General features: G+C 42.6%; 1 protein-coding gene across 5 annotated transcripts in view; it reads left to right on the top strand.

Moving 5' to 3' along the window:
- The first annotated feature begins 6,977 nt into the window (after positions 1-6,977).
- nexn (nexilin F-actin binding protein) overlaps positions 6,978-22,728 on the top strand; it is a 58,495-nt gene continuing 42,744 nt past the window's right edge. For 3 of the 5 annotated variants that reach the window (XM_004913917.3, XM_004913914.3, XM_002939643.5), the window contains exon 1: positions 6,979-7,351. The gene's annotated coding sequence lies outside the window, so the exon portion shown is untranslated. Of the gene's footprint in view, positions 7,352-22,728 lie in introns of all 5 variants that reach the window. The other 2 variants (XM_004913916.3, XM_012961516.2) reach the window with 1 other exon arrangement.

The following is a 22,728-nucleotide window of genomic DNA, read 5'->3' as shown; positions in this document are numbered from 1 at the left end:
TACAGTATAAGTGCTGTAGGTCACAGTGGGTGACACTACAATATATGTGCCTATAATAGAATCATACTTATTTACAGTAAAAGCCTTGCCGCTGACAGGTGTAACATAAGTACAAATACTTAGGTGTAATATAGGTGTGTGTAAAAAACGACTTACACTCCTTTTAATAATCAAAAATAAATATTGTTGCAATATAGCCCAAGTTTTTGTTTCCGCTTTGGGACCAAAATGTAAAATATAATGCAAGTAAAAGTAATAATAATTACGTATATATTATTGGATATACATAGACATACAGACACAAAATCTGTTTAAAACGTTGATGCAATCAACATTTAAAGACTGTGGAACGATGTGCTTATACAGTTAGTATACATGATATAAGAGTGGCCAGCCAGCCTTGTATGGAAAGTCTCTCATATAACCCACATAGGGCTTTATTGGGTCCAGCTGGAATAGCCATACAGGCACCTGCTTTCAGGTCAAACACTTTTCAAATCGATGTTGTGCTAATTTTATGTTATGAATAGTGCAGCACAGTTTGCAGATTCATTCTCTCTGCTTATGTAACAGTCCCCCTACTCATACAGGTCTTGGTGCAGCCGGCTTTAACCCTGCATGTTTCCTTCACACAGTGACGACATCACCGTCATATCTAAGACAAGAGAACGAATAGATCCTCTTATACTCGGGAGGTCCCAGGTAGCCGAGTGGTAGGGAGTCCGCCCTCAGTAGGGTCAACCCCCACTGAGACGCGGGTTCAATTCCACCCTTGGCCGCTGGCTGTACCCTGTGATGTTGGACAAGTCACTTCACCCAAAGTCCGGGTTGGCTGTATAGCCTTTTTGACTTTTTCAGTGGCTACATTTACCTTTCCCCACCAATCCTCTTTTTGCATTTTGATACCAGCTATAAAATTGCCTGCCTTAATTATGGCTGATTGTCCCTGCCACAGTTAGTGGAACTGAGCTGTCTATGGCAGCTGAAAGCAACTGTCACAGGAAAAATCTGTTTCTTTCCACTGGCAATAAAAAGTCAATTGATACACATCCCTGATGCTTGTGATATAACTATGAGAGCCCACTAGATATCAGACCAATGCCAATGGCAGTAAGAGACTGAAAGCAGTTGCAGATCAGCAATAGCTGGATATCCTGAAGACAGGGGCGCTGCTGCCATAAGCCTGCAAGAAGCCACTCCTGGTAGCTTTAAATCGGATTTTTGACTCTGTACTAGCAATGTGGCCCCCTCTTTCCGTTATCTGGGAACCTGTTATCCAGAAAGCTCTGAATTACTTAAATACATTTTTAAAAATGATTTCCTTGTTCTTCAAGATAATAAAAGAGTATAGTGCTGGGCGGTATGACCAAAAATTTATATCACGGTATTTTTCAAAATTATATCGGTGTCACGGTATTTGACGGTATTTTTTTTGGTGGCCACAGAACGCTCTTAAAAATGTGCTATACTAAGCAAGATCCACATCCCAAGGCTGAATGAGTTCGAACACAGTGAATTCAAGTTTGGAGATGCAAGCTTTCAGTATAAGAATTTGTCTCCAGTGTGGGGGGGTTTCTTTAATTTAAATAAATGAATTTACACATATCCCTGTCATTTGTATATATTTACTATCAATTTTATTCAGACATTGCAGATAAATTCTGTCTTGTTAGCAGTTTATGTGAAACCTTAGTGTATTACTGGCTATGTCTGGGCAAGGTGGAGTGATTGGATGCTGTGGGGTGAAATACAAGTAGTCAGTCACTCTTGTAGCATTGTATAGGGTGCATGGTGCAAAGTAAAAGGAAAGAAGGTGGTGGATTTGAGGGTATTTTGAGGGATTTTCAGCTTGGTGGGTTCTAAGTAGTGCTGGGCGGTATGGCTAGCGATGCGGTCCGTGCCGCTTCTGGTGCGTACTGACGTCACGTATGCACGGGGCGCAACACAAACTACACCGGTATGGGGGTATTTCAAAAATTAATATCAGTTTTTTTTTAAAAAAACGGTATTTGGTATTTGGCGGTATACCGCCCAGCACTAAAAGAGTACCACATATTTGATCCCAACTAAGATATAATGAATCCATATTGGAGTTGCATCCACTGTACCTATTTATATAGAAGGACATTTTAAGTTAACCTTTAGTATGTTATAAAATGGCCTATTCCTAGCAACTTTGCAATTGGTCTTCCTAATTAATTTTTTTGAATAATTTGCCTCTCTTCTGCCTCTATACAGATTTCAAATGGGAGCCAAAAAATATTGCTCTGTGAGGCTACAATTTTATTATTATTATAATTTTGTATTACTTATTTTTCCAAGTAGGCCCCTTAACTATTCATATTCCCATCTCTTGTTTAAACCACTACCTGGTTGTTAGGGTAAATAAGACCCTAGCAACCAGATAGCTGCTGAAATACCAAATGGAGAGCTGCTGAACAAAAAGCTAAATAACTGAAAAACCATTAAAAATAAAAGTGAATTTGAATGCGAACTACCCCTTTAAGCTAACTGATCACAAACACAAATGTTTGCAGATCCCCTAACAGAAGTGCATGTATGAATACTTTTACATCCTAAACATTTTAGGGTAAAAAAAAGCACCCCCCCCCCCGCACTTTTGTACAGTATCCCTGGGAGTCAGTAGGAACAGCAAGAGGTGTTGGGTGGTTAACTTTTTATGCCAGCAGTGAATCCACTAAGTGTCACATTAGCTGTAGGTCAGTCTGTGTATGGGCCATCTTTAGCCTCCCCAAACAAAAAAGTCACCCTCCGCCTATGCCCCCCTGCATGGTTCTCACCTCAGATTCAGGCTGTAATCAGGCTGTATTGTTTAAATATGTAATCCCCTGTGTTTTTCACACCTTTTAATACCTGCATTGTTCTACCCCTGCAGTGTTCACACCTCAGTCTCAGGCTGTAATCACCCCCATTGTTCCCCTGTTCACACCTCAGGAGCAGTAGAAACCCACAAATAAACCCTGCACACTACAAAAAGAACATATACTGAGGTGGTACTGCAATTAAAACGTTTTTTAATATATAGTTATTGTGCAGACTGTAGGAGCAGTGCCAGCATTGTGTCACTGTAGGCCGCCTGTGTGTGCCATATACAGGCAGGGTAGTGAAGGCAGAGTATGGCACACACATGCAGAGTAGGGCAGGCAGAGTATGGCACACACAGGCCAAGTTTGGCACAAACCAGCCAAGAATGGCACACACAGTGAAAGTATGGCACACGCAGGCAGGGTAGGGAAGGCAGAGTATGGCACACAGGCAGGGTAGGGCAGGCAGAGTATGGCACACACAGGCCAAGTATGGCACAAACCAGCCAAGAATGGCACACACAGTGAAAGTATGGCACGCAGGCAGGGTAGGGCAGGCAGAGTATGGCACACACAAAGGCAGGGTAGGGCAGGCAGAGTATGGCACACAGGCAGGGTAGGGAAGGCAGAGTATGGCACACACAAAGGCAGGGTAGGGAAGGCAGAGTATGGCACACACAGGCAGGGTAGGGAAGGCAGAGTGTGGCAGGTTTTTGCTGTACTACAACCATTAATATGGGTATGGTCATGTGATAACATGGGTGTGGTTTCAAGTGGGTGCGGTTTTAAAAAGGGGAGTGGTCAAAACTGGCTTCCATTATCGGCCCTCCACCACGTAGGTCGGAAAAATTCCGGCCCTCGGTACAACAGAAGTTGGACAGCACTGACCTAGTGGGTAAAGCCCCATAGTTTGGGAATCTCTGATATTCCCTAAATACATTGCAGAGAAAACAGTAATATACTGGTATGATGACATTTATTGTGTAAATGTATATTTATATTTGTGGGAGCAGTTGTATTTCAAGCCTGGCTGAGGTAAACTTGTAAAAATGTGAAATGTTAGATACCACAATACCTTCAATTTATATAGGATAATGTTCTGTTGCTTTCTATGGAGAACAGGGCAGCTCCTGTAAAGATAAAGATAATAAAGATTACCTCAGGCCTTGGGTGGTTCTTATGATGTGCTATCATAATATTTCCATAAGACTTTGGAATCCTTATGTCTGAGCCCAGGGTAGCAGGCCCAAAGCTCCTTGTTATAACTCACCATTGACTTCTTCATATATATGTATTCATGCAAATACTGTGAAAATGAAGTTTATCTGAATACAAGGTGCTATGCCCTGTTCATTGGATTATTTTATGTCATTTAAGGCTATACTTTCCTGCATATGGTAATTTACTTTTAAATAAAATGTCCCAAGCTTCAATCCTGACTATCCAGTACAAGAATATCTCACGTGAGTATTGCCAGCAGCTCCTGTAATATACAAAAATAGCATTAAAACTCCCAAACGGCTATGTGTCACATTATAACGCAGGCAATGTGTAGTATGACTGGCTGCTTTGGAATCCTAATGAGAAAAGAGCTCCAAAGTGTATTCAAAAATTTACCTAAAGATCTTCACTGCTCAACCTAACTTGGATAGTTCTTCCTGGTCCCTCCAACATAATCTAAAAATAAAATTATTTTATCAACAAAACATGTAAACAAAGGGGAAGTGGGTACAATTATAGAGGACCTTAACATTTCTGGGACCCTGTAAACCCATATATAATATTGTTCAGTATGTCACAGGGGTCCCCAACTGAAAAAGTCATTTTCTGATGGCAGCCCCCTGTCTAGAAGACCAAGACCCAAGTGATTATACTCACTTAACTGATACACCAGGCCAGTACTCCTGTAAGCAGAACACTGCACTGGTCTGGGTTTTTTTTTTTTTACCACAGAGCAATCATGATTTCACCTTTCCTTCTCTTTTAAGAACACTGTCATTATTAAGGTCGTTATTATGGTTATTAAATAGGGCTGGTCTCAAATTAGACTATTGTGTTCAATTCTGCAGATCCCATTTCCTGCAGGCAGTTCAAAAGGTGCTAAGAAGTTAATACAATGTAATAGACTCTGAGAACTAAAAACAGAGGGGTTAGTAACTTTTGGAGAAGAGAAATGATAGAACAAGAGCTGATATGCAATACTGGAAAATTCTGCTTTGCTGAAAAGTTGGGGATGCTCAGAGCAAATTGCATGAGTAGTAGAGAATAAAAACTGTAGAACAACTATAGGTTATCTATATTTTAATTTAGTATATTCCCCTTTCATTTGTCTAATGATAGTATGTCCCAGTTTCTTGCACTGATGACATCTAAAGAGATCGAAACCGGCTTTCTGCATTTTGAATATAGGGCTCTGAATTATTAGACTGATCTGCACATTTTTGGGCCAATCTCTGATCTATGTAGCTGCACTCAGGCCGACACTGTGCCTGTCAGTGCTGCTACACACAGGAGCAAATCCGCATCTCTCCACCTGCCTACAAAACACAGGTGCAGAGATGCAGACTGTACAATCGGGGGTGTTGCCCATAGCAACCAATCATATCTTTGCTTTGGTTTTCTAACTTGTAGTTGATCATTCAAATCTAATTCTGATTTATTGATAGGTAACAACACCAGTGATGTTTGCCTCCAATGTTAACAAATATGCCCCCAGTGTGCCCTCACCCTAATGAGTTCACCTATTAGTTTCTGTATGGGTGTGACTGGCAAGTGGCTTGTCCCTAATTAACCCCCCCCCAGTATAATGCTATCACCCCCTTAATACACTGTAGGTATGGGTCAGCCTTATCAAAAGTTATGCATAACACTGGCTTTTAAGGAGAGAAGCACAACAAAAAAAAGGACCTTGTAAAAAGTGTGCCCTATGGTGAAACAGTGTGATTTGCAGAAGGGGGCCTTGTATAGGAGTGGGCAGGGTGGGCCATGGGCAGGCACCCCAGGCAACCATGCAGTGAAGGAACTAGGGGCAGGCAGAAGTGACACCTGCAATGATGGGGGGGGGGGGGTGACATTGCAATAGAATTGTGCGTGCATGCATGCAAACACTGGGGGGGGGGGGGGGGTGCAGGGGCAAGGTAGCCGACTGGGTTGCCTAGGGTGCCTGGTCGGCTTGGCCCACCACTGTCTGCCCTAGGCAGGTGCATCTTTTACCTACCTCTATGTTTGGCCCTGGCAATGGGTAGAGTGTTTTGGACTCCATTTTTCATATGAGAAGGCTTAGGTAATCTGTGAGCTAAGATACAGATCTGCACTGCTTCCAAAGTGTATGCATCAAAACTGGCCCCACTTGTATAAAAGCTGGGCATGCTCCTTTTTACATTCTTATCTGTTGAGGTCTCGGATTTATAACATAAGTATACATAGGTATGCAATATGCAAGCACACATACACACTACAGATAACACATGTAGCAAGGTATGCCATTATAATAGTATGGAATAACAAAATGACTGAGCTCTTTGCATTGTTGCTAATGGTGCCCCTTAGGGTAAACCAGCTGCTCTTGTTGCAAGGAAGCTGCAACAGTATAAAACACAATAGGTTCCTGGCTTGTGTTTTGATTACCATGGTAACCTCATAGTGACCATGGGCACAGACACATATACAGCTTTATGAATAATGTGGAAAAATCTAAGACCACTGGATGGCAGAACTATGGCACCAGTGCATACGTGTAAAATGTTTTTGTGCCTGTATCACAATGAAGCAGCAGCTTCTCTTGTCATTAGCCATTAGTTCTCTTTAATCACCTACAGATATTACAGAAACGCAGAGATGTGTTGTACTGAATTATTTGCACTTGGCATTTTCCAAAATGAAAGTAAACTTGGTGGTTTGTTCGTTGTATAATGGATAGAAAGTTGCTTTTGAAGACGTTCTCTTAAACGTGCGTGGCGGCCAAAATAATGTGGGAAATATCAGTGCCATGTCTATTACATATTGTCTGTGCTACATCTTTCCCCTCTTTATAACAAGGTGAGCGAGTGACCCCACCCTCAGGTGTATGGCCCCCCTCACACCGATACAGAGTCCCCTATACAGACGCAACCTGTTCCTAGCGCCCGGGGCCCTCAGGCCGGTAACACTTCCCAGGGTGCTGTGAGCCCAGGAGTGAGGCGCTTCCCCATGCAGGGGGTATAGCAGCAGCAGCAGAGGGAACAGTTGAGGCCATGTGGCGAGGAACAGCTGAGGCAGCTTTTGGCTCGCCAGGAATGCGATAGATGACCTGAGAGCAGGACTTTTATGGAAACTTACAGCCTGTGAGCAACTCCAGCCAAACGGCTTCCAGTCTGATGAGAGCAACAGGCGCAGCAGCAGCAGCACATACTGGGAGAACAGGCACCCTGCTCAGCTGCACAACCAGCACCCACGGGGAACAGCCGGGGATAAGGGGGGCACCTCAACCTCAGCCGGGATTACTGAGTGACCATATAGCCAGCAGGACTGTGCCACTGCAGAGCCAGGTAAGAGCTTTCCCTGTGTGGCACTGAGGCGCCAATGTTACTGCTAGGTACTGGCACTGCGCATCCCACTCAAAGTGATACATTATACCGGAGTATTAATAGAGATGTCTTAATAATCTTTAGCCCTAACACAGACAGACCTTAACCAACTGTCCCTTCCCGGAGAGCACTGCAAATACATATATAGTCTGAATAAGGCTTTACATAGGTAGAAAGGTTAAAGGAGGTCTGGTAATCAGCTGCCTTCTGCTACATTGCTTCAAAAGCTACAACCAGCCGGGCAGAGAACAGAAGGGGATCAATACTTTTAGTAGCAAATACAATTTTAAATAATACTGAAACAGTGAATTTAACAATATGGGAAGATTTCTTACAATTACATTATTAGGGTGACAGGGTGTCCCATTTAATAAATACTAGTATGGAACAGAGGGAGTTCCCAAGGGACACTGTGTATATACACAGGTATATTCCCTGTATTCTCTACTGGTTTCCCCTGGTTTTGTTGTTTTTTCTTGTTTATCCACTAAACTCCATTTCTTATCATGCCACAGACATGCAAAGGGGCTTTAACAATATCTTGAGGTCTTTACCCAGCCTAGTGGGCCACACCAGTTATATGCTTACAGGGGTTGGATATATATATACATGCATACACACTCACACACACAGTATATAAAACTGCTACATGTCTGTGGAATGATGTATTATAATAAATACCTTACATACTACAGGAATACCAAAGTCAATTTATACATAGAATCCTGAAAGTCAGGGGGAAATGAATTCAGCATTTGGAGTGTATTGGATGAAATGTGAGATTGTAAAAAATATCAGTCCTGTACTAATTATGGCCCCTTATACCAAAATACAGCACTAGCCAATGTCAACATCTAAAGTATTTGAGCTATTGCTTTTCTAAACTTAAGCTACGAAAACCAAATTTACATTCTCCAGTGAAGACACTGAAGGGAAAGGAGTAGAAAGCCTACTTATATTGTTACAACTAGAGTAAATTACTAGTTTCTGTCACTTCTTTTGGAAAGGCTGGGTGTTTATCAAGGGCAGTCGAGAACAGCCACATTTATCAGCACACAGTATATATGGAGAGAATGCGGTGTGTTTGGCACATGTGATGAGGCCCTAGAGCAGGTGGCAGCTGTTGTCCCTGCTGTCCCAGCAGTATCTATTAGTTCAGTTGTGTTAGCCACAATACTATTATAACTGAAGTTGTTTTTTATATTATTAAACACAGTGGGGAAATACCCTGATAATATGGGCATTGTTCTGCCCATGAAAAGAGATTTTCTTTGTAAAACTCATTTGCTGCTTTGGGTGTGGTCCACCATGGTATAAAGGCTATAAAGAAAGTAACAGCAGGAAGTGGTGACTGCAGGGAAAGGGGTCTTTTGGTTACAAATGCATCTGTCAGTATTACAGCATGCTTTGTAATAATAGCGCAAGAGAAATCTTTGGAGAGGGTAAACTGAAAGGCTAATGCGATACAGAATATTAGCCATCTAGGTGCTTCATAAACTACTTTTAAGTTTACTAGTTTTATAATTATTTTTCTTTTGTTACTGTACAGATAGATGGCTTACAACATGCCTATTACTTGTCTTATTTTATGCCCCACTGGTAATTCCCCACTGGCACCCACAGTCATTCCTATAGGTTGTGATTTATTACTCAGTTGTGACGTATCTTGATCCTTACTCATTGGTCTATGGCAGCAAGGTACACTCTGGCTGTTTTGGATCTGGGCATGACATGGGCTTAGTTAGCTTTGTTAAGTCAGCTGCACATAGAAGAATAAACAAAAAAAATTGATTTGTTTCCTTGGGTTACTGTCTAGGTGCAAATGTGTTCAGTGTGTTGGTAAATTAGACCAAATCTGAGCTACCAGGCTTTTTAGGAGATGCTGGCCTGGGCATGTTAGCTAGTAACACCCAGTTTGTGTGCCTGCTTCTAATACAGATCTCAGGCTGGGCAATTAAGCACAGCAGAACAATCTCTTAAAGTTGTAGGGTTGTACAATTCAAGGTTGGTGATACATGGCTTGCACAAAATAAGGACTTACTGTAAAACCTTCTTTAAAAAGTCATACACAGAGGCATATTTATTCCATGGTTTATTAGTGGGAATTTGACAACCCTCTTTTTACTTGTGGGTGTATATTTATCAGCAGGTGATAATAAAACAAACTCCATTTTCACTGCTAGATAAATATGGCCCATAGTGTCCATTGAGTATCATAAAGATACCTTACATTTCTTGACAGTTGCTGCCTCTTCAGTTTTACCCTAACCCCAGTTTACCTCAAGAGCAAAGATATTGATATAATGGTGTGTAACAATAATGCTTGAACATCTCTACCTTCTGTATTGGTCAGTATTTGTATGTATGCACCCTTCCATTGTACAGCACTCTGGAATATATTAGCGCTTCAGAAAACTTTATAATAACATCAGCAATAAAATATGCACCAGGCAATGTGCTGTTAAAATGAAAACATCCTGCATTTATTAGGTTTACATGAAATGTCATTTGTGCAAGTTACATACCATGCTCTATGTTGGAGCTGTCTGGCTGTCTGTATGATGGGAGCTCAGCAAACAGACCCCCAAGCCTGAAGCAGCTATTTTAAGAAGACACAGCTGAAAGATTTTGCTCCTGTTCCCTTCTAGATGTTTCCAAACTCACACATGCAGATCAAAATCCATTTGAAAGTAAATGTCTGGCCTAATGTTGTTATTAATCACCTTGAAATGAAAAGTAAACAAATAACACAAATATATCACAAACATATCTGCTAAAAGTTCACCAGGCACAAGTTATTTTAGATCCTGAGCTGGGAGTCTCAAATGTTTCATGTTCATATTTTGGCAATTCTTCTATATGTTTTCATGCCAATTGTAAGAACTGAACTATTTTTACTGGATAGAAACCCAGAGCATTTTAATGCAACGTGGCTGCCTTCATGGATTTAAAAAAAAAAATGTTTAATGTGTAAGTGTTTAAAGTACAATTGTAGTAAATGGCTTGTAATCAGGTTTTACCCAACAGAGACTACAGCAGATGCCTGTTTTACAGGGAGTTACATGTAAAGTTGGGCATACATGGCAGCATTTTCTCGTTTCGTGAGGTCATGTGCCTGATAGGGTAACCCATGCACTGATCATACTATTGGCTTAGTCTAGTATAAATAAATTTGAAGCAACTGGACTTGTATAGTAATCATTGAAGACGTTGGACTTCTACTATACAAGTCCAGTTGCTTCAAATTTATTTATACTAGATATACCATGACCTGGATGAATGAAAATCTTCATAGACATACTATTGGCTTAGGCAGGCCTGTCAGAAGTGAACTGCATCAACACAGAGGATTATGTTACTTGCCAAATTGATATCTGGTGGGTTTTCAACTGGATACTAGAAGGGCAGGGCATTAGTGACCAGTAAGCTTCATACAAGAAGGCCATTAAGCTTTATACCAGAGAGGGAGGCCCCATCCATGGTCCAGTAAGCTTTTGGCACAGTCTGGAGGGGCTGAGTTTTTATTAGCACAGCTTTTATTAGTCTGTGCAAAGCAAGCTAAAGACTAGCCTTATAATTAGTCCTCACCTTTAGTTCAATGGCAGAAAAATGAGTGTTTTGTCAACACCAGCATTTTTGAGGACAAAACACTGAAAATCAGTTTTTTTCATTTTAATGGAACTCACCTAAAATCTTTACTTGTGCAGTTATTTAGTGATAATCGTATGCCACAAAAGTGCACCAGAACATTTCAGGCTATTCCTATTTAAATGAATGGAGGGGTGATTATAAGTGTTTTGTTCCCTGTCCAAAGGTCCATCCAAAGGTGCTAGATACCAGGGTGACACAATGCTGAATATGTTTCTTTGCACCATTTAGGAGTGAATTAACCCCATAATCCACTTCAGTGTCTGTGCTATGACAGCAGACATACAGATCTATTGGTTTGACTGTACCAACAAACTACCAGATCTGTGACCAATGTGGCCACAAAAATGATGTCTATATTAGTCCAAATTTTAGTTAAAACCAAATAATCTAATCTAAAGAGGGTTATCATATAATCACTTCTCCACAGACCCTGTGCTGCGGGAGTCAGTGACCCCTATAAACACAGCAGACTTAACTCCTATTGGCTGTGTCTTCTGTCAGTCTGACACTGCTTCCTGTGCCTGTGACAGTGCTGCAAATTTAACATAACAGTATGTTAGATTTGTGATATGCTGAGTCTGTTTGCCTATGCCAATGCAAGGGAGAAATTAACCAATGACCTTTCAATTTATGGTTAGAGTGCACAAGCAACTCTATGGTCCAATAAGAAAGAAGTAAGGGCAAAGCCTGGATGTGATGATGTAAGCGCTGCGGAATATGTTGGCGCTTTATAAATAAATGTTAATAATAATAATAATAATGTAAGCATATAGCAAATTCTCAGTGTGTCGGGTTCAAAATAAGCCACTCCCATCCCTTCAGAAAACTGATCAGAGAAAATGGATTTTGGATTTGGAAAATGGATTTTCTAACACACTGAGAGCATTGTTAGTGGTTTAATAAGATTTGGATACTGAAGGTGAACAACCCCTTTAATGCTGAGCTAGTCTGCGATATAGGCACTGAACTGTATGGGCTAACATCCATTTGCAATACCTTTCCCTTCCTATCACTAATGATATGTTTATTTTTAAAAACACAAGCAAGTTTTACTTACTGCATATTGTTCTTGGAAAATGGGCCTCTCCTTTACATTGCTAGTACCAAAGGACATTTATAGCATATGTATATGAAATAGCCTTCATTTCATCATTTTCTGGAAAAAAAACTTCAAGAAGAAACTTTGTATTGTGTAGGTTCTGTGCAACATTGTGGAATTTTGCTCTGCACCTTTAATTTAGCTTTAGTAGTTGGCAGCAATACTTAGTTTGTGCTCATTACAGCACAGAGCCACAAATGTCTTTCAAGTATCACAAGGAAACTTTTTTTCTTTTAAAACAAACAGAAGAGGTAAGAGACCTTTATCCAGTCAAAAAAAAAGAACCTAACATAAACAATTTAACCAAACTAAAAGAAAGCCTGGCCCATCTTATCTGTGTTAAATCTGTAAAGATCATAAAATGCAGAAAAATCAAGCACAATATTCATTAACTTAGGCATTCGTTGGCATAGCAGTACATTTATGTCTTTCTGCTTTTAGTAGAGGAAAACTATCTATTGTTCAGTTGCGAAGTGCAAGGAACTGGAAGACAAGTGGAATGAAATAGCTGAATTGCCAGTAGCTTGAAGAGGTTTAGTTCATTTGGGAGGAATTCAGAGGGGAGTGAAAGTAGTAAAGTGCTTGTTAATTTAGGCTCAGCTAGATAACAGTGGAATTTGTTTTTCAAGTAAATGACAGCTTGATAACCCTTCTAACTGCTGCCAATATCAAGCCAGTGTCAAGCATACTGGCTGAGTGCTTCTTGTCTAGGGAGATGCAAAATAACAACATATTCATGGCACATACTCAAACAAGACAACTGTTTGTTCATAGTCAGATGATCTATCAGACTACAGGACAATTCCCTTCTGCCAATTCTTATTTCCACTGTGGGCCTATATAAAAATCTATACTATTTGGTACATCTAGTTGCTATAAAAGTGGTACAAAGGTGTCAGGCTCTGTCGTGTGCCCTAGTCTGACACTGTATTTGTGATATGGTTATCGCTGATCTATGAGCTAGATGGAGAATGTTTTTAAGAAGTGCTATATTATTTTTCCTTAATATATTTTTCAAATGTCTAGTGGATTTTGTATACTCCAACCCAAGTATATGTAGTAGCTGAGCTCTGTCCCACCCCAGTTAAAGGGGTTGTTCACCTTTGAGTTAATATTAGTATGATGTAGAGAGTAATATTCTAAGACAGTTTGCAATTGGTCTTTATTTTTTATTATTTGTTGTTTTTTTAATTATTGAAATTTTTGTTCAGAAGCTCTTGAGTTTGATGTTTCAGCAGCTATCTGTTTGCTAGGGTCCAAACTACCTTAGCAACCAGGGAGTGGTTTGAATGAGAGACTGTGATATGAATAGGACCTGAATAGAAAAATAAGTAATAAAAAGTAACAACCAAAATAAAATTGTAGCCTCACAGAGCAATAGTTTCTTGGCTGCCAGGGTTAGTGACCCCCATTTGAAACCTGCAAAAAGTTAAAAGAAGAAAATTGAATTAAAAAACTATTTAAAATAAATAATGATGACCAACTAAAAAGTTTCTTAGAATTCTATATACATTCTATAACAGTGCTGTCCAACTGGCGGCCCGCGGGCCGCATGCGGCCCTCGACCCCCCTCTGTGTGGCCCCCACCTGTCTGGCTGCTTTGATGGCTTAACTTTGTGTAAGCTTTAAATGGTATCAGTACTGACCTTAACTGGCCCCCTGCATAGTTATCACCTCAGATTCAGGCTGTAATCCCTCTGTATTGTTTAAACATGTAATCCCCTGTGTTGTTCACACCTTTTAATCTCTGCATTGTTCACCACCTGCAGTGTTCACACCTCAGGCTGTATTAACTCACATTGTTCACCTATTCACACCTCAGACATTATATGTACTGCCTGGCCTATGCTGCCTGTGTATAGGCAGCATAGGGTAGGCAGAGTATGGCACATAGGCAGCATAGGACAGGCAGAGTGCTGCCTGTGTGTGCCATATTCTGCCTGCCCTATGCTGCCTGTGGGAGGTGAACCTGGCAGGGGTTTGGTCTGGGAGTTTGTTAGCAGTTGGAAATAGCCATTAAATGGTCCCTAAGGTGTGTAATTATATGCTGGGGGTTGCTGTGCTATCCACAGGGGAGGAGGAGGCGGCATATTGATTTAAGGGTGTGTCTTAATATGACATAATATCATTCTTTAACATATGAATGATGGTTGATATCCCTGCAGCGACCATTGTGACAAAATGGGTGTGGTTTGAAGTGGGTGTGGTTTAAAATGAGGGAGTGGCCAAAACTGGCTTCCATTAGCGGCCCTCCACCATGTATGCGAGAGAAATTCCGGCCCTCGGCACCGCAGAAGTTGGACAGCACTGTTCTATAACATGCTAAAAGGTAACTTTAAGGTGAACCACCCCTTTAAATCTTTTATTGCAGGCTTGTCAAGTTAACAGTACTGTAAATATCCTGTTAAGATTACTTATTTGTACCTGGTGTCTTGTAAGACAGTAGGCAAACTTCGACGAGTGCAGTAACCTGTGCAGCATATTAACTTTCACTGTTTTTTCACTATTATAGCTGGATGAACAAAGCTAATCACTGATTGGTTTCTATAGGCTACTGCCCAGGTGAAAAGTTTTAGTCAATAAGCCTAGCTTGCAAAATAGCCTTTGAGTATGAATCTAGAATGTAATAAAAATAGAAAATATTTAATAAAAGGCACTATGTTTGTCTGGTAGCAGTAACCAATGCTGATTGGCTGCTATGTGTTAAGGTCCCCATACACGGGCCGATTATATCTGCCGTACAGCTAATCGGCCGTGTATGGGCAGAACCGAGCGGCCTGGCCGACCGATATCTGGCCTGAAATTGGCCAGATCTCGATTAGCCAGGTTAGAAAATCCAGTAGGATCGGGGACTGCATCGGCTCGTTGATGCGGTCCCCGAAGCGACTGCCCCATGGCCGCAAATGTAATCCGATCGTTTGGCCCTGGGGGGCAAGAATAACAATAACTTTGCAAGCTTAAACGTTTTATTCCCCAAACTGCCCCACCTAACCCAGTATTACACATAGGGTCTAGTAACTATTTGATCACAGTGTCTCTTTAAAACAGGGGTGGGCAAACTTTTTAGCTCAGGGGCCACATTAATTAACATACGGGCCGGACCAGGCCGGGACAGCGTTACGCCCGGGGCTGCCATCAAAAATTATGGGGCCTCTCAGCTCCTCCCCAGCGACCCGCTGCTTCCTCCGTCCCGTCCTTCTGTTCCCCGGCTCCCCATTGCATTCTTTTATATGGTTGCGCCCCGTGCGTGCTGACGCTGTGCGCATGCACGGGGCACAACCAATCAGAGCCCGTAATTCTTTTAAGGGGGCCGGAGACGGCGGGCCGGATTAAAAGGGCTGATGGGCCGGATGTGGCCCGCGGGCCGTAGTTTGCCCATCCCTGCTTTAAAAGCTCGTGAAACAAGTCCTTTTGTGCCATAAAATGCATTTTGTGTGGAATGGAATTCTCAGAAAAGCAGTTTGTCGCTCACCATCTTACAAGTCATTGGCCTCCGTTTCATACTGAAACCTTCAGATAACTAAATCATAACTGCTTAACCCAGCCAGATGTATCATTTATCTAAAAGGTATGTTTACATAAGTCATATATTTTAATTTGCAAACCAAGGATCTAAATTCAAGCAATGGAAATGAGTAGCCAAAGCCAAACCTTATTGTAAAGAATTTACCGGTGCGGCGGGGACGCCCGCCGCGCTGCCATCGGCGGGGCCGCCCGCCGCACCGCCCGTCTTGCCGGCCTGCTGCTAGTGCGCGCGCCGCGCCTTATTTAAGGGCCTTTCTTTTGCCACTCATTGCCCGTGATAGGTTTTTACTCCTGGTGCCTGTTTTGTGCTTTATGCGTCCTGTTGCTCCTGTTTTTGACCCTGCCTGGCTTTGACGACTCTGATTTCTGTATCCTGATCCGTGCCTGTCCCTGACTACTGTTTCTGCCTCATCCCTCTGTTTGATTATCCGGTTTGACCCATTGCCTGCCTGACGATCCTAGTTATCTGCCCGCCTCGACCCAGCCTGTCTGACCACGTATTTGCCTACTCCTATCTGTACCGTGACCATTGGCCTTTAGACTTTCTACCGTCGTGCCCCATTGCTAGCCAGAACTCCTGCTCTGCACCTCTCGTATAAGTCCAGGTGGCATCCGAGTAGCTGAGGGCTCCTCCCAAAGCCAAAGGCGGTCACGCTACTGGTGAAGCACGAGCCGAGACCAGGGTGTTTGGCACTTGTTCTGGTATTGGGTGCCGACCGTGACATTATCACGGGCCATGGAAGACTATGGTCACGAAGCCGCTGCTGCTCCATCTGCCTCCTCCACCACTGAAGCGTTGCTGACCACCTTGCTTCAACGCCTAGAGGAACAGGAGCAGAAACAAAACTATCTCCTGCAGGGTTTCCATAATCTGACCCGTAAACTGGAGACCCCACAGCAGCGGTCCAGTTCCGGTTCTTCTCCTCCGGGAGGTTCTGCTAACTTGTGGGGTAACACCGTTAGGCCCCAAGAACCTAAGATTGCCTTCCCTGAAAAGTTCTGTGGGGATCGATCCAAATTTTTTACATTTAAAGAGGCTTGTAAACTATATCTCAGTTTCTTTCCTCATTCATTCTCTACTGATGAGGAGAGAGTAAGATTTGTAATGACCCTCCTTCAAGGTGACCCTCAGATTTGGGCCCTCAGATTGTCCACCTCAGACCCAGCCCGTTCCTCCTTAGATAGTTTCTTTGACTCCATGGCGATTCTCTACGATGACCCGGATCGTGCATCCACTGCCGATGCCGCGATTCGTAGGCTTCGTCAGGGGAAACGGGATGTAGAGGTGTATTGTACTGAATTCCGTCGGTGGGCAGTAGAAACCGGCTGGAATGACATGGCCTTACGCAGCCAGTTTCGTATAGGCTTGTCTGAGTCTATCAAAGATAGTCTGGTCAACTACCCCCTATCTTCTAACCTGGATGACCTCATGTCTTTAGCCATCCAGGTAGATAGGAGACAGAGGGAAAGAAGGGGTGAGAGGAATTCCTCTCTTCGTTCTAATTTTTTCAGCTCTTCCAAAGCTGTATCTAATTTTGAATGTGCTGGGCCCTCCGTACCTTTGCCTCAGGAAGAACCCATGCAATTGGGCATTTCTCACTTATCTCCTGAGGAAAAGGCTCGCAGGCGTACTCAAGGGTTGTGTATATACTGTGGGGAAAAAGGTCATTTCCTAAATCAATGTCTTAAGAGGCCGGGAAACTCCCAAGCCTAAATGGAGAAGGGGAGCTCCATTTGGGTGCAGGTGTTTTCTCTCCCCTATCTGCCTCTAGGATTTTGATTCCGGTCAAATTAACATGGCCCATGGGTTCGGTCAAGGTATCTGCTTTTGTAGACTCGGGGGCAGAGGGGAATTTTTTGGATGCTGCTTTTGCAGCCAAATTTGGTGTACCTTTACTTCCTTTAAGTGCCCCCATGAAAATCATGGCAGTAGATCAAAGACCTTTAGGATCAGGATTGGTTTCTGAGAAAACTATGTCTCTTTCTCTGAGTATAAATTCTCATTGTGAAAAGCTAGCACTATTCATCATAAAAGGTGCCACCTCTCCGCTCATTTTAGGATTGCCGTGGCTCCAAGCTCATAACCCCACAATTGACTGGGTATCTGGGAAAATTATTCAGTGGGGACCTAACTGTAGGGGTTCGTGTATTTCCCCTATAATGGCAGTCACGTCCCTGGAGGGGTTACCTGCAGCTTATAATGACTATATTGATGTATTCTCAAAGAAAGCTGCCGAGACACTACCACCTCATAGGCATTATGACTGTCCAATTGACCTAATTCCCGGCTCTACTCCCCCCAGAGGGAGAACTTATCCCCTTTCATTGCCCGAGGCCCAGGCAATGAGAGAGTATATTTCTGAGAATCTAGAAAGAGGGTTCATTAGGCCCTCAAATTCCCCTGCCGGTGCTGGATTCTTTTTTGTGGGCAAGAAGGACGGAGGTCTTCGCCCATGTATTGACTATAGGGGGCTTAACAAGATTACTATTAAGAACCGCTATCCCCTTCCACTAATCTCTGAGCTCTTTGATCGCGTTAAGGGTGCTAGCATCTATACTAAACTTGATCTTAGAGGTGCTTACAATCTCATTCGTATCAGGGAAGGGGATGAGTGGAAAACCGCTTTTAACACAAGGGATGGCCACTACGAATATTTAGTTATGCCTTTTGGTCTTTGCAACGCTCCTGCAGTGTTCCAGGAATTTGTCAATGATATTTTCCGGGACCTACTAGGGGTGTTTGTAGTAGTCTACTTGGACGACATTCTAATTTTCTCCTCTAACCTAAGTGACCATCGTAGTCATGTTAAAGAGGTGTTACGAAGATTAAGGGAGAATAATTTGTACGCAAAACTCGAAAAATGCACCTTTGAGGTTAATTCCGTTCAGTTTTTGGGGTTCCATATTTCCAGTAAGGGTCTAGAAATGGATCCAGAGAAAGTAAGAGCTGTTCTTGACTGGACGCAACCTCTTTCCTTACGTGCTACCCAACGGTTTTTAGGTTTCACCAACCTTTTGTCCACAGTTCAGTCTTCTGCCCCAATTGGGACTCCCTCCGGGAGGCTATTTGTTCCTGAAAATCTCAGAGAACAGGTGTTAAAAGAAGCTCACGATTCCAAAATGGCGGGGCACCCTGGCATTGCCAAGACCGTGTCCCTCCTGTCTCGTAGTGTTTGGTGGCCCTCTCTCACTCGTGATGTCAAAGCCTTTGTCAATTCATGTTCCGTCTGTCAAAGATCTAAGTCTTCTAGAAACCTTTCACAGGGATTGTTAAGGTCACTGCCAATCCCTGACAGACCCTGGTCCCATCTTTCGATGGATTTTATTGTAGATCTTCCTCCGTCCCAAGGGAAAACTGTAATTTGGGTGGTAGTGGATAGGTTTAGTAAGATGAGCCACTTCATTCCCCTCCCACACCTCCCTTCCGCTAAATCCTTGGCTGAGTTATTTGTGTCTAATATTTTCAAGTTGCATGGATTTCCGATTAACATTGTCTCTGATAGAGGAGTGCAATTTGTTTCTAAGTTTTGGCGAGCATTCTGTTCTCTGGTGGGGATTGAATTATCATTTTCCACCGCATATCACCCTCAGACTAATGGCCAAACTGAAAGAGTTAACCAGTCACTTGAACAATTCCTGAGGTGTTATGTGGCTAACAACCAGTCCTCTTGGGCGGAGCTATTACCCTGGGCAGAATTTGCATATAATAACGCCACTCACTCCTCTACTGGTCAGTCTCCTTTTTTCATTGTTAATGGTCTTCACCCAAAAGCATTTTCGTTTTCCGGTTTATTGTCGTCTGTGCCCTCTGTTAATTCCTCGATTAGTTTGTTTGCTAAGATTTGGTCTGATGTTCATGATTCTCTTTCTAAAGCCACCGCGAGCCAAAAGAGATCTGCTGACAGATCTCGCAGGGAGGCTCCCCACTATCAAGTTGGTGATTCTGTCTGGCTATCCACAAAGAATATTAAGTTGAGAATCCCTTCTCTTAAGTTGGGGCCTAGATTCATTGGTCCTTATGCTATTACTGAGGTTATAAACCCCTCTTCTGTTCGTCTTAAGCTTCCGCAAACCTTTAAGATTTCTGATTCTTTCCATGTTTCTCTTTTAAAGCCAGCTCCTCAGGTCCGTGCATTACCGGTTCCTCCCCCAGTATTAGTTGACGGGCAGTCCGAGTTTGAGGTCCAGGAGCTTCTGGACTCTCGTTTGGTGCGTGGTCGACTCCAGTATCTAGTCAGGTGGAAGGGTTATGACTCTGAAGAGAACTCTTGGGTCTCTGTAGATGACATCAAGGCGGATCGCCTTCGGAGGCAATTTCATGCCAAGTTTCCTGAGAAACCTGGGGGTCCTGGGGCCCCCCCTAGAGAGGGGGGTAATGTAAAGAATTTACCGGTGCGGCGGGGACGCCCGCCGCGCTGCCATCGGCGGGGCCGCCCGCCGCACCGCCCGTCTTGCCGGCCTGCTGCTAGTGCGCGCGCCGCGCGCCTTCTTTCTATTTAAAGGCGCAGGCGCGCTGACGCATGACGTCATGACGCATGACGTCAGCGCGCAATGGCGCCAAATTTGAATTATTTAAGGGCCTTTTTTTTGCCACTCATTGCCCGTGATAGGTTTTTACTCCTGGTGCCTGTTTTGTGCTTTATGCGTCCTGTTGCTCCTGTTTTTGACCCTGCCTGGCTTTGACGACTCTGATTTCTGTATCCTGATCCGTGCCTGTCCCTGACTACTGTTTCTGCCTCATCCCTCTGTTTGATTATCCGGTTTGACCCATTGCCTGCCTGACGATCCTAGTTATCTGCCCGCCTCGACCCAGCCTGTCTGACCACGTATTTGCCTACTCCTATCTGTACCGTGACCATTGGCCTTTAGACTTTCTACCGTCGTGCCCCATTGCTAGCCAGAACTCCTGCTCTGCACCTCTCGTATAAGTCCAGGTGGCATCCGAGTAGCTGAGGGCTCCTCCCAAAGCCAAAGGCGGTCACGCTACTGGTGAAGCACGAGCCGAGACCAGGGTGTTTGGCACTTGTTCTGGTATTGGGTGCCGACCGTGACACTTATACTCAAGTGTAACTGTCTAAAGAATCCATACAATATTCTCCTAAGCAAAGACTGTTTTGGAACATGAAAGTGTTTGGAACATGAAAATAGAGGTATGGGATCCATTATCCGGAAACCTGTTATCCAGAAAGCTCTGAACTATGTAAAGACCGTCTCTCATAGACTCCATTTTAATTAAATAATTTTGATATTTTTAAAACTAATTTCTTTTTTCTCTGTAATAATGAAACACCTTGTATTTGATCCCAACTAAAATATAATTAATCCTTATTGGAGTCAAAACAATCCTATTGGCTTTATCTGGAATACTCTTGGTCCGGAGCATTCTGGATAACAGGTCCTATTTTCAAATTGAAACCTTGTACCTTAATTCTGCCGCTTGATGCAAAATACCTGCAGCTGGCCTCTGTGGTTACCTCTATACCCAACTCTAATGTCAGTGACTGACAAGACATTACCTGTGCTCTGGAAGCCGACTCTTTACTCCTGGATCAGTGTTTACGCACAAATATGCCAGAGCATGCACACATAAGCAGCCATTTCAGAAAGCAATGTGTTCTTTCTGAGTATGACATTTTCATATGTTGCCATTAAACTACTAATACATAATTCTGTATATAAATTTTTTGATAAGAGGAAAACTTTAAAAAAAAAAAGGGAATCCGTAAGTGATTTAGTAGTTGGTTGAGAAAGTTAAAGATGCTGGGAGTATTATTGAGAAAACACCGGTTTTAGCAATAAAGTTAAATGTCCAGAAACTCCAAATGGAAATGTCCTATGTGCATTTCTATGTAAACCTTACTTAAGGCATGGTTGTGTCAAATGTAGAAATGAAATCTATTTTTTCCTACTTATTGAATTATTTCTCTTACCAATTTTTCTCATGTTTTCCAAAACAAATTGGCACGTCATTGTTTATTGAAATGGAAATATTTTTGTCGCTCCATTTATTATATACTAACAAAAAGGCTAAATAGAAAATGCTTGCGTTGCTTTAACATTAAAGGCTATGGAAACCCTTTGCAATGTAAGAAAAAAATTTCTTGGGCTTTTATACAAAATTTCAAGTGATTGAACTGACAAATGATTAATACTCAAAAAAAAAAGTCACCTCACCTGTAAAATGAAGAAGAATTTCAAATGTTGATGAAATTCACTTGTGCTTAATTTAAAAAAAATCTGCATCATTACTAGAATGCATGACATTTTGGAAAGCCTTCCTATTAGTCATCCTATTAGTGATTTAAGTCAGGGAGCAGCAGCACTCCGGTTGTTTTGAAAAATGTGAATCTTATCTTGTGAAGCTTATCAAGCCTTGATAAAGGGCTGGAGTGAAGCCCGAAACGTTGCCTTTGGCACTTAAGTAAAGATTCACATTTTTCAAAACAACCGGAGTGCTGCTGTTTTCTTCATTTTTGAATTTATCTGCCCGGGCAGTGGGTACAGCGTGCACCTGGGGCTGCAAGAAGCTATTTTCACTGTGTAAGCACATGTTAACTGATTCTATTAAGTCAGGGAGCAGGGACCCCGTGAATGAGGTAAAGTCATTTGCAGGTTAGACCTCTGTAATAGCACGCTCTAGGAGTGTGACTTAGCACAGGGTTATTTAGCAAGAGCAGTTGTGTGCTCCAACAAAGGAGAATTTAGTGGGTTTAGTACACCCAAGGCTCTTCTGCCTTATTGTAGGGACCACAGTTCAGACATAGGATTCAGGTTATATCTAAACTCTGAACCACAGTTGGCTGTAGGGATCTGGGTCAGTTAAGATGGACACCCTTGGGACTTCTGTCTACTATTCCACATCTCCACAGTGGTGCTACAACATTCTGCTTTTATTGCAACTGCATCTGACATTGTACAACTATACCTCAGTGCTGTGAGTATTCACCCTGCATCTGCTTTTGTATTGCACTAATAAACCAAGTTCTAGTTCATTGCAAAAGAACCTCTGGCATCCTAATTCCATCATATACACCTTTTGCAGTTCAGCAACATCTCATAATCG

The sequence above is a fragment of the Xenopus tropicalis genome, chromosome 4 (assembly GCF_000004195.4).
Source record: "Xenopus tropicalis strain Nigerian chromosome 4, UCB_Xtro_10.0, whole genome shotgun sequence".
NCBI classification, from domain to species: Eukaryota; Metazoa; Chordata; class Amphibia; order Anura; family Pipidae; genus Xenopus; species Xenopus tropicalis.
Note: the sequence above shows the minus strand (reverse complement) of the source record. Positions and strands in the feature narration are given on the sequence as shown.